Source organism: Pipistrellus kuhlii, unplaced genomic scaffold, assembly GCF_014108245.1.
Source record: "Pipistrellus kuhlii isolate mPipKuh1 unplaced genomic scaffold, mPipKuh1.p scaffold_m20_p_11, whole genome shotgun sequence".
Lineage (NCBI taxonomy): Eukaryota > Metazoa > Chordata > Mammalia > Chiroptera > Vespertilionidae > Pipistrellus > Pipistrellus kuhlii.
The window spans coordinates 41,702,135-41,712,953 of record NW_023425416.1 but is presented as its reverse complement, the minus strand read 5'-3'; positions in this window follow the sequence as shown (position 1 = coordinate 41,712,953).

The window sequence follows — 10,819 nt, the reverse complement described above, 5'->3', positions numbered from 1 at the left end:
AACCACTGGCTCACCCTGGTTGGGCCTAAGTTTTATTTTTTACTGAATTATAATTCTACCAGTAATTTGTATCATAAAAAATTGGTTTACTAAAAGGTGGCAAGCATTGTTTTCCCCCTGATATTTTTGCATTTGGCTACTTTTATTTTTAATTTTTAAAATAGGTCAGGCACTGTCCTGGCTGATGTTAGAGCATTGGTTCACACACCAAAAGGTCTTGGGTTTGATTCTAGGAAAAGGTCATGTACCTGGGTTACAGGTGTGATTCCTGACCCTACAGAAGGCAACCAATTGATGTGTCTCTTTCACATCAATGTTTCTCTCCTTCCACTCTTCAAAAAGCAATGAAAAAAAGATCCTCTGGTGAGGATTAACAAAAAATAGGTCAGGCACTGAAAGTACCTCAGAGGATAATTTCTATTGTAAATATACCCAACTTCATTAATTTATATATATATATATATATATATATATATATATATATATATATATATATATATATATATTGATTTCAGAGAGGAAGGGAGAGGAGAGAGGAAACATTAATGAGGATCATTGATCAGCTGTTGCCTGTACGCCCCCTACTGGGAATTGAGCCCACATCCCGGGCATGTGCCCTGAACGGGAATTGAACCGTTACTCACCCACTGAGCCACGCCAGCTGGGCAGCACCACCAGCTTTAGATCACAACATTTGCTCTGTTTGCTTGAAGGTTCATATACAGGTGTACCTATAAACAGATTGCATGGCAGTTGTGCTGTATGTATCCTTTTACAGCTTGCTTTTTCCCTTTAGTATTTTGAAATGTATCTGATACATGTAAATCTAATTCATTCCTTTTAAGTGCTGTTTGGTATTCCGTAGTATGAATATGCCACAATTTACTTCTAGTTTCCCTGTTGTTAGGAACATTTTAATGTGGCTTTTTTTTTTTATCATCTCAACCAATGTTACAGTGAACAAACATATTTCAACATCTTGTGCTCATGTGCAAGAGTTTATGGGCTGAGTGTGTACTCAGAAATAAAATGACTGGGTCAGAGGGTGTGTGCAGTTTCAGCGTACCTCACTACTCCCAAACGGGTCTCCCCGGTGGGAGAACCAGTTCATCTTCTCATCCACAGTGTAGCAGAGTGCCTGGCCCCCCACACTTCTCCTGTACTTAATATTAGTCCAATTTTTGCCCATGTGAACTGAAGTGGTCTTTCATTTTATTTTACAATATATTTCCAGTGAGCCTGACCACCTTTTCATTTGTATGTTGACCTTTTAGGCTTCCACACATTTGTGAGTTTTGTTTATATCTTCTTCTTCTTCTTTTTTTTTTTTTTGTATTGAGGTCTTCTGCATTTGAGAGTTCTCAACATATTATGGATATATTTATTAAAAATGTATTTTATTGACTCTTTACAGAGAGGAAAGGAGAGGGATAGAGAGTTAGAAATATCAATCAGCTGCCTCCTGCATGCCTCCCACTGGGGATGGAGCCCGCAACCAAGGTACATGCCCTTGACCAGAATCAAACCCGGGCGGGACCTTTCAGTCCACTACCCAACGCTCTATCCACTGAGCCAAACTGCTCAGGGCTATCCTTGGTTAGTAATATGCCTTGGAAATACTTTCTCACAGTTTGTGATTTATATTTTAACTTTGCTTCACTAGCTACCTCAAGGTCAAAGATATTCTGTTTTCTGAAATGTTGAAAGATTTGCATTTTATATCCAGTACTTGATTCTACCTTAAATCTTTATGAGTTAGTTCCTGATACCACCTGATTTCTTGCTTCTGCAAGTGGCTCCTTGTTCTTCTGATAGATAGGGTTGCCTCTATCCTTTACCAAGTTTTTGTATGTGTATGGGTCTGGGACTGGCTTTCTTGGGCTATTTTTCTCTATTTGATTAAAAAAAAAAAATCTATCTACTAGAGTAAGTTCAAAATTGCTTGTTCTATTCCTGGAATTATTATTTTTTTTTAAATTTAAAGTCTTTTTTAGGGCAGTTTTACAGTTACAATGACATCAAGGGGAGGAAACTATACATTTTTAAGATGGAGTTGCGAGTTCCATAAAATGCCCTTTCTGATACTTTTCTCTTCAAGTTGCATGGAATTTATAGATTAATTTGCAAAAATGCGACTTATGACTGAACTTTACAGTCATTAACGTAGGATCTCCACTGATTTAAGTCTTTATTGTTTTTTGGTAAAGTTTTATGGCTTTCTTTATAAAAGTCCTGCACATCTTTTTGTCATATGTATCCCACATACTTTATTTTTATGGCTACCCAGAATGGGATGCTTATTAAACATTTTCATCTTCTGATGAGAAGAGACCAATGTGATGGATTTTTACTGACCTTGGACTCAGCAATGTTGCTGGCATCGTTTGTTCACTGCTAATAGTTTGTCTATGGATTCCTATAAGCCCCAACACGGGGTTTAGCGGTGGTGTCCTCGTGTTGTTTAACTTGTTCCTCTAGTCCCATTATTCTCTCTAAAAGGAAAGAAAGCACTAAAAGGTTTGATTAAATTCAGGTTCGGCCCTAACCGGTTTGGCTCAGTGAATTAGAGCATTTGTCTACAGACTCAAGGGTCTCAGGTTCAATTCCGGTCAAGGGCATGCACCTTGGTTGCGGGCACATCCCCAGTAGGGAGTGTGCAGGAGGCAGCTGATCGATGATTCTCTCTCATCGATGTTTCTAAGTCTTTATACCTCTCCCTTCCTCTCTGTAAAAAATCAATAAAATATATTTTTTAGGGGGGCAATGAAAAGATATGTACACATATACCTTAATTAAAAAATATATATATATATATACATATGTGTGTATATATATACATATGCATGTACGTGTGTGTGTGTACGTATATATATATATATATATATATATATATATATATATATATATATATATATATATTTTTTTTTTTTTTTTTTAATTCAGGTTCATTCCCCCTGACCCCCAAGGTTTTCTTGTGGGGGCTGCTCTGTACTTTATCTGGCAGAAGCACCACCCTTCATGCACACTTAGTCAGTGGGTTCAGGTCTTGCAGCCTGATCCCTCCTGCTGTCAAGTTTCCGTCAACGATTTAACTCAAAGGTCCAACTTACTGATTTTTATCTTAAATCTGTTATTTGATCAGAGGTCACAAAGTGGTGATTTTATCATTCTGTAATTCCTGACTCCTTTGTTAGCTTAAAATTCTTCAAGGGATACCTGTTACATTGTTAGCATGCACCTTCGACTTTATAAAGACGCACAAAGTTCTAAGATTCGGAAACAGCCCAGGTGCCCATCGGGAGATGAACGGATAAAAAGGCTGAGGGGCATTTGCAGGGTGGAATACTATGCACCTGCGGAAAAGAGGGATCGCCTCGCCTTCGGGACAGCGGGGACGGATCTGGAAAATAGTACGCTAAGTGAAATAAGCCGAACTGAGAAGGACAAATATCACAGGATCCCACGTATTTGAGGAATCTAATGAACAAAAGGAATGGACCAATACAATAAGACCTGAACCATGGAACAGACTGGCATACCTCGATGTGGGTTTGGTAGGATGAGAAGAGATAAACCAAAGAACTTGTATACTCATATGCATAGCCCGTGGATATGGGTGATAGGGTAGTGTAGACCCAGGGAGGAGGGGAGGGGCTGGGAGAAGGGGAGGAAAGCAGGGGGCGGGGGGGGGGGGGGACTGGGAGAGATAGCTGTAATGCTATCAACAATAAAAATATTTTTAAAATGGGGGGGAGGGGGGAATGAAGTTAATCCGTACACCTAACCCTCTACTGTATGGGTGTCGAACTCAATCAGAGAAGGGGCCAAAATCTAAAATCCAGCCTAAATCGCGGGCCGAATGGTTTACTGAACAGTCATAAACTGTCATTGTGATGGAAACGCAGCGGAGTGCAGTGATGACAGCGAGGTGCGGGCCACATTGCAAGGCCTGGCGGGACGGATTTGGCCCTCGGGCCTTGTGTTTGACACATGTGCTCTACTGTGTTGTTATTGCCTAGTAGTTTAAATTTATCTTGTGTTAACACCGCCCTGAAGTTAGCTATTATTGTTTGTGCAGTCATTGCTTTTTGAGATCTGCCAAATATTTTCTTTGCCCATCATTGCTTTCTTGCCTTCTACTTATGTTTGCACTCCGTTCTTTTCTGACTCAAGTGTTAGTTGCCATTAGCCAGATGTGGAATTCTAGATCAGCAGTTATTTTTCTCTATTACTCCCAAGATAGATATTATTCCATTGTCATCTGGCCTCCGCCATCACAAAAACAAACAAACAAACAAACAAAAAAAAAACCTCCATTCATCGTACATCAATTTTGGTTCTTTTTTTTCCTTTTGTATTTGATATTGAGTTTTACTGGGAGATGTGTAGGTGGATTTCTATTTATTTAACTTTCTGTGGAGGAAAGACTTGATCCCTAATAAGGTAACTATTGAGTCTATAAATAAATAGTTCTATGTCTCCATGAGAGATGGACCCAATCCTAGTATGTGGTGTGTCTTTCCTAGTCCAGTCCTGGGAGGCCCAAAGACCTGACCACGCAGACAGGCCGTTAGTGACAGCACGTGAGCCTCTACTCGGATATTGCTCAGTGAATCTCAGGGTGGTGCCCTCTGGCTAGAAGCCCACGTGGTCAGCCCATTGCATGGAGTGACCACGGCTGTGGGCCACCGGCCATTTGCCATCACTGGATGGCGGTAGCTTGCAGGGGACCTGCTCACCTTGGAGGTGGGTGGGCTCTTTCATCAGTGATTCTTTTTTCTTTTTTTTTTCTTTAAAAATGTATTTTATTGATTTTCTTTACAGAGAGGAAGAGAGAGGGATAGAGAGCTAGAAACAGCGATGAGAGAGAATCATCTATCAACTGCCTCTTGCACACCCCCCACTGGAGATGTGCCCTCAACCAAGGTACATGCCCTTGACTGGAATCGAACCCAGGACCTTTCAGTCCGCAGGCCAACGCTCTATCCACTGAGCCAAACCGGTTCCGGCTCATCAGTGATCCTTGTCAGCTGGTCTCTTGCAGGTGAGATCTTCATTAGACCAGCAGCGCATGAGGGAAGACACACTCTCTCTGTCTAACGAGTGGGCCACCAGCTGTTGGGGAAGAAGATTCAAGGCTGGTTTTGGTCCTTCACTTGAAATCCATCTTCCCATGGTCAGAGCGTGTCCCACCTGGGGCACTCAGTTCAGGCTTGCACCGTGAGAAAGCCAATGCCGAGACAGTTTGGGGCAGAGCTCTCGCTGCCTCTCACAGCCCGAGGAAGTCCTCGAACGAGAGCACGCCGGGTTCCGGGGCAGCGGAGGCGTTTCTGCTGGAAAGGCCCCAGGCCGTTGTGTAACTGGTCCTGGGCGCCGGCAATTCCAGGAAATCTGAAGGAGGCCAGCTGTAGGGTAAGGCTGCTTCTATGGCCTGAACCGTTTCGGAGACAGTCGCTGGGGTGCTCCCTCAAAGGTGGCCACGGGCCTGGGGCGGAGGCTGCAGGGACATCCCCCGGGTCGGGATGTACTGCCTCCATCAGCCAAGATAGAGAGCAGCCGATTTTGGATTTTGGCGTGGGGCCACTGTCTGGAGTTGGTGGCGACTACAATGTTTGTCCTTTTTTTTTTTAAAATATATTTTATTGATTTTTTACAGAGAGGAGGAGAAAGTGATAGAGAGCTAGAAACGTCGATGAGAGAGAAACATCAATGAGAAAGAATCATCGACCAGCTGCCTCTTGCACACCCCCCCACCGGGGATGCGCCTGAAACCAACGTACATGCCCTTAACCAGAATCGAACCCGGGACCTTTCAGTCCGCAGACCGACGCTCTATACACTGAGCCAAACCGGTTTCGGCTACAATGTTTGTCCTTAATGGATTGCGAAATATTTCTCTGAGCTGTGACATGGTTCCCAAGGTGGTTCCTGGGAGGCAAGTCACTTGGATTTTGTCCTCTTTTGGGGCCCATCTGGCTTTCCTGAGCCGTGCGGGGTGGCATGTCACGGGGCCACGGTGACAATACCTGCACATCCGCTAACCATTTGTTTTCTACCAGGTGTGTCCAAGCCAGTGGTCGGCAAACTCATTAGTCATCAGAGCCAAACATCAACAGTACAACGACTGAAATTTCTCTAGAGAGCCAAATTTTTTATTTTTTAATATATTTTATTGATTTTTTACAGAGAAGAAGGGAGAGGGGAGGAATAGAGAGAGTTAGAAACATCGGTGAGAGAGAAACATCAACCGGCTATCTCCTGCACACCTCCTACTGGAGATGTGCTCGCAATCAACGTACCTGCCCTTGCCCAGAATCCAACCTGGGGCCTTTCAGGCCGAAGACTGATGCTCTATCCACTGAGCCAAACTGGTTTCGGCGAGAGCCAAATTTTTTTTCTTTAATATATTTTATTGATTTTTTTACAGAGAGGAAGAGAGAGGGATAGAGAATTAGAAACATCGATGAGAGAGAATCATCGATCAGCTGCCCCTTGCACACCCCCCACCGGAGATGTGCCCACAACCAACATACATGCCCTTGACCGGAATCGAACCCGGGACCTTTCAGTCCGCAGGCCGATGCTCTATCCACTGAGCTAAACCAGTGTCGGCAAGAGCCAAATTTTTTAAACATTCTTCTGATGCCACTTCTCCCGGGCCGTGGTATTTTGTGGAAGAGCCACACTCAAGGGGCCAAAGAGCCGCATGTGGCTCGTGAGCCTCGGTTTGCCGACCATGGGTCTAAACCACTGATACTCCATCACTAGGGAATTCAGGGCCATGAATGAATGGGTGCTCTATCCTGTGTCAGGTGAAGGCCAGCCAATACCCCCCACCCCAGAGACCTAAAAAATAAAGTGTTAGCAATCTCTGCCTAGGCTGCAAACCAAGAACCAGGTATAAGGGTGGCTTGTGTAAGCTTCCATCGTCTTCAGCAAAGCTCCCAACAGCAGTGCTCCCACTGGCCCAGCAGCAGTGCTCCGCGGACAGGAAGTTTGGAGCTCTGCCCAGCACACCCCGCTGCCCGGCTGCAGGAAACTCTGTGTGAGGAGACCATGGACTTTTCCTCCTTCTCCCAGGAAGAGGAACTGTCTCAGTTGTTACGCTTGGCAATCGTTTTGGGCAAATGCCCGTTCTTGTTTCTGCCTGTGGCTGACCCTTATGTGAGCTACCAATGCATGTGCCCCATGAGTAGGTTCTTGAAAAACCATAAACACATTCCAGGCCAAAAAAATCCCTCAAACAATCAAAAACAGCATCCCCTGCCCTCGCCCCCCAACCACAGCCAGTATCTAGTACCTGTAGGAATATTTGGGGCTTTCTGGGGGAGCAGGGGGTGAATCTGGAGACCCAGTCCCATACCTGATTCTTGTCCCTGCTGGTCCCATTGCTGGAATTTGTCCAGCTGAGTGGTATCATCTCAGACGTAGGTCTTTGCTTCACTGGAGTGGTGGAATGCACTCCAGGTTTTTGCATCTGCTGTTCTGTGCACCCTCAGCCCCCAGCCAGTCCTTTAATTCTATCAGTCCCCTGGCTTCCAGACATAAATACCTGCATATGTGCAGGGCTTTTTTCTGGGGTACCTTTATTTATTTATTCATTTATTTTAAATATATTTTTATATGTCAAGAGGAAGGGAGAGGGAGAGAGATAGAAACATCAATGATGAGAGAGGATCATTGATTGGCCTGCCTCCTGCACGCCCCCCCACTAGGGATTGAGTCTGCATGTGCCCTTGATCGGAATCGAACCTAGGACCCTTCAGTCCTCATGCTATCACTCTATCCACTGAGTCAAACCATTCAAGGCATGGGATACCTTTTATTAAAAAATATATATTATATATATATTATAAACATATATATTTTATTTTGAGAGAGGAAAAGAAAGGGAGAGACAGATAGAAATGCCAATGATGAGAGAGAATCACTGAATGGCTGCCCCATACTGGGAATTGAGCCTGCAACCTGGGCATGTTCCCTGACCAGGAATCAAACTTGACCAGGAATCAGGCCTCCTGGTTCATAGGTCAACACACAACCACTGGGTCATACCAGCCAGGCCTGGGGTACCTTTTTACCAGCACCCAGTGGCCTCATTACCCAGGATTCTTATTTTGTAAGAAACACACTTCTTTTTCAAATTACTTGCTCATTTGAGGACTTCTGCCTCAGCTACCCCAGAGACCTACAGGTCTCTCTCTTTCCACCCCCTGTCCATGCACCAGTCCCCCAAGGCTATGGTGCAGTCTTCTGAGGTCACCCAAGTGACACCGTTCAGGCAGCTGCACATGTTTTTGGCATGTCCCTTAAGCTACAGCTGGGAAGGAGAGAAAGCAGGGACACAAGGATGACTCACTGAAAGGTCATTTGCCTGGTCCTAGGAGGCTGTCCTTGGAGAACTGTATGAAGTCAACCTTGGGATAGTCCCGGGAATGAAGGAGTACAAGTGAATCCACTGATTGCTGTGTCCCCTTGGCCAATATTATCCTGCCGGACAGACTCTGCAGGTAGCACATGTGTGGGTGCTGAGTGGGTCTCCTGGCAGTGTCTACAGGAAAGCTCCAGCATCAAGAGAGAGGCCAAGTGCAAGGGGCTGCCAAGTGTTGCATAAAGGGGGCGGGGGTGTCTGTTACAGCAGCGACTTTCAGCAGCTGTGCCGCCATACGTTTTTAAGACACACAATACCTGACACAGTGCCCTCAGTGGTCCCGCAGCGGCTTTTCCATATGAATGGCCTGTCCTGGCTCGGGCTTCAGACATTGCTAAAATCTCTCAAACAAGCAGCAGCGGGTGTCAGCATGCCCCAAACCTATCAGCAAAAGGCCCAAGGCCCGGCACTAGCACCAGCCTGCCTTGCTTCACAGCTGGGCCTCACCTGAGCACTTCCAAGCCCAATACAAGTAGCAGCTGCAGACCTCTCTGGAGCTCCTGTCGAGTGGCCCCAGGCAGCGGCTGACTTCACACCTCCCGGGAGGCCCCAAAGCCAGTGCACCTGGTGGACAGATTCAGACCATTCCAGATTACAACTCTACACATACACAAGTGACACACTCATGGAGAACCAAAGTGCCACGGAAGCAAATCCTGCTCCATAAGAGTGTCTCCTGCACAGCAGCTCTCCCACTGTAGTTGCAGCTTTTCCTCACAGCCAACTGGCCTGGACGTCAACTCCTCCCAGTAACGCCAACAACAATCAAGGCTCAACTACAAAAAGCCTGTGCTCTCAGCCCACACAGAGGTGCAACTAGAGTGCCCAGCTCAGGTGTCTGGGGAGGCTGAGCTACTAGCACCCAAAGGGCCAACAAGAGGAACCCAAAGAGGCCCACACCAATGCACATTATAACTAAAATGCCAAGGGTTAAAGACAGAGCATCTTAAAAAACAGCAAGAGAAAAGCAGCGAGTTATCTATAAGGGAGCGCCATTTGACTGTCAGCTGATTTCTCATCAGCAATTTTGCAGGCCAGAAGGGAGTGGCAAAAAAATATTCAAAGTGACGAACCGTAAGGACCTATAACCAACATTACTCTACCCAGCAAAGCTATCATTTAAACCGAAGGTCAGATAAAGAGCTTCACAGACAAGAGAAAGCCCGAGTTCATCACCATCAAACTAGTATTACATGACATGCTGAAAGGTATTCTTCAAAAAGAGGAGGAGGAAGAAGAGATAACATATCTGAACAATAAAAATGCCAACAAATACATATCAACAATTGAATCTAAAAATCAAAATAAATGAACAAGAAATTTGATGAACAAAACAAACTGCTGAATAAAATACAGGCAGAGGCATGGACGCATGGAGCAGATTGACGCATCTCAAGGGGGATGGGGTGGGAGTGGGAAGAGATTAACCAAAGACCTTACCTGTGGACACAGACAATAGGGTGGTGAAGCCTGGGGTGGGGCTGGAACCAGGTAGAGGGGGGCAATGGGAGAAAAAAAGGGGGATATTTGTAATACTCTACAATAAAGGTTTAAAAAAGAAAACACACACACACATAAAACATTGTTTAGGTAGAACAGGACTAGAGAAACCCCTTCTTCCAGCCTCTGACCATGCTCCAGCCGTCAACCACCCGGGCAGCCTGCACCTGCGGGCCCCACACCTACCTCTCTCTGGGCTCCTCATCCCACCGCTGGGATGTGCCTCCGGAGGGCGAGAGTCCCGTCTTCCATGAGTTGGGGCTCTGTCTTCTAAAGACACAAGCCCGGCGCGGTGGCCGCATTCTCTCCCAGGACGTGCTGACGCCTCCCAGGATGAGCGGGGGTGGGAGGAAAACTCAGGCCGCCCTGGAAGCCGCCCGGGCCTGGAGAGGAACCAAACCAGGCCCTTGTGGAGCTGCAGGCCCGGGGTTCTGCTTTTTCAGACCCTCGTCTTCGTGACTTCCTACAGAGTCACTTCCGGGGGGAGCAGGTGAAACTCATCAGGAAGATGGGCCACACCTGGCTCACCTCTGCAGGCTGGCCGGCCCCCAGGCTGGGCTGGGCGAGTGTCTCTTCCGGAAACTCAGCCTCCAGCACGATCAGGAGCCTTTGGAGCCCAGAGGCCTGTGAGGGGCCCCTCTGCAGCCCCCTGGTGTCCGGCTTTTGCCTGAGCCTCTCTCCAAAACCACTAGCCATTCTTTTTAAATCTTCATGTTGAGTATTACAGACACCCCCCCCCCTTTTTTTTTCTCCCATTGCCCCCCTTCCACCTGGCCCCACACTGAAGCCCTCTCTCAAATATTGGGACCAAATGGCAACAATAAAGCCTTTTGCACCAAAGCAGGCAACAATAGCTGTCTGGTATGAATGAATCAAAATTACACCTAT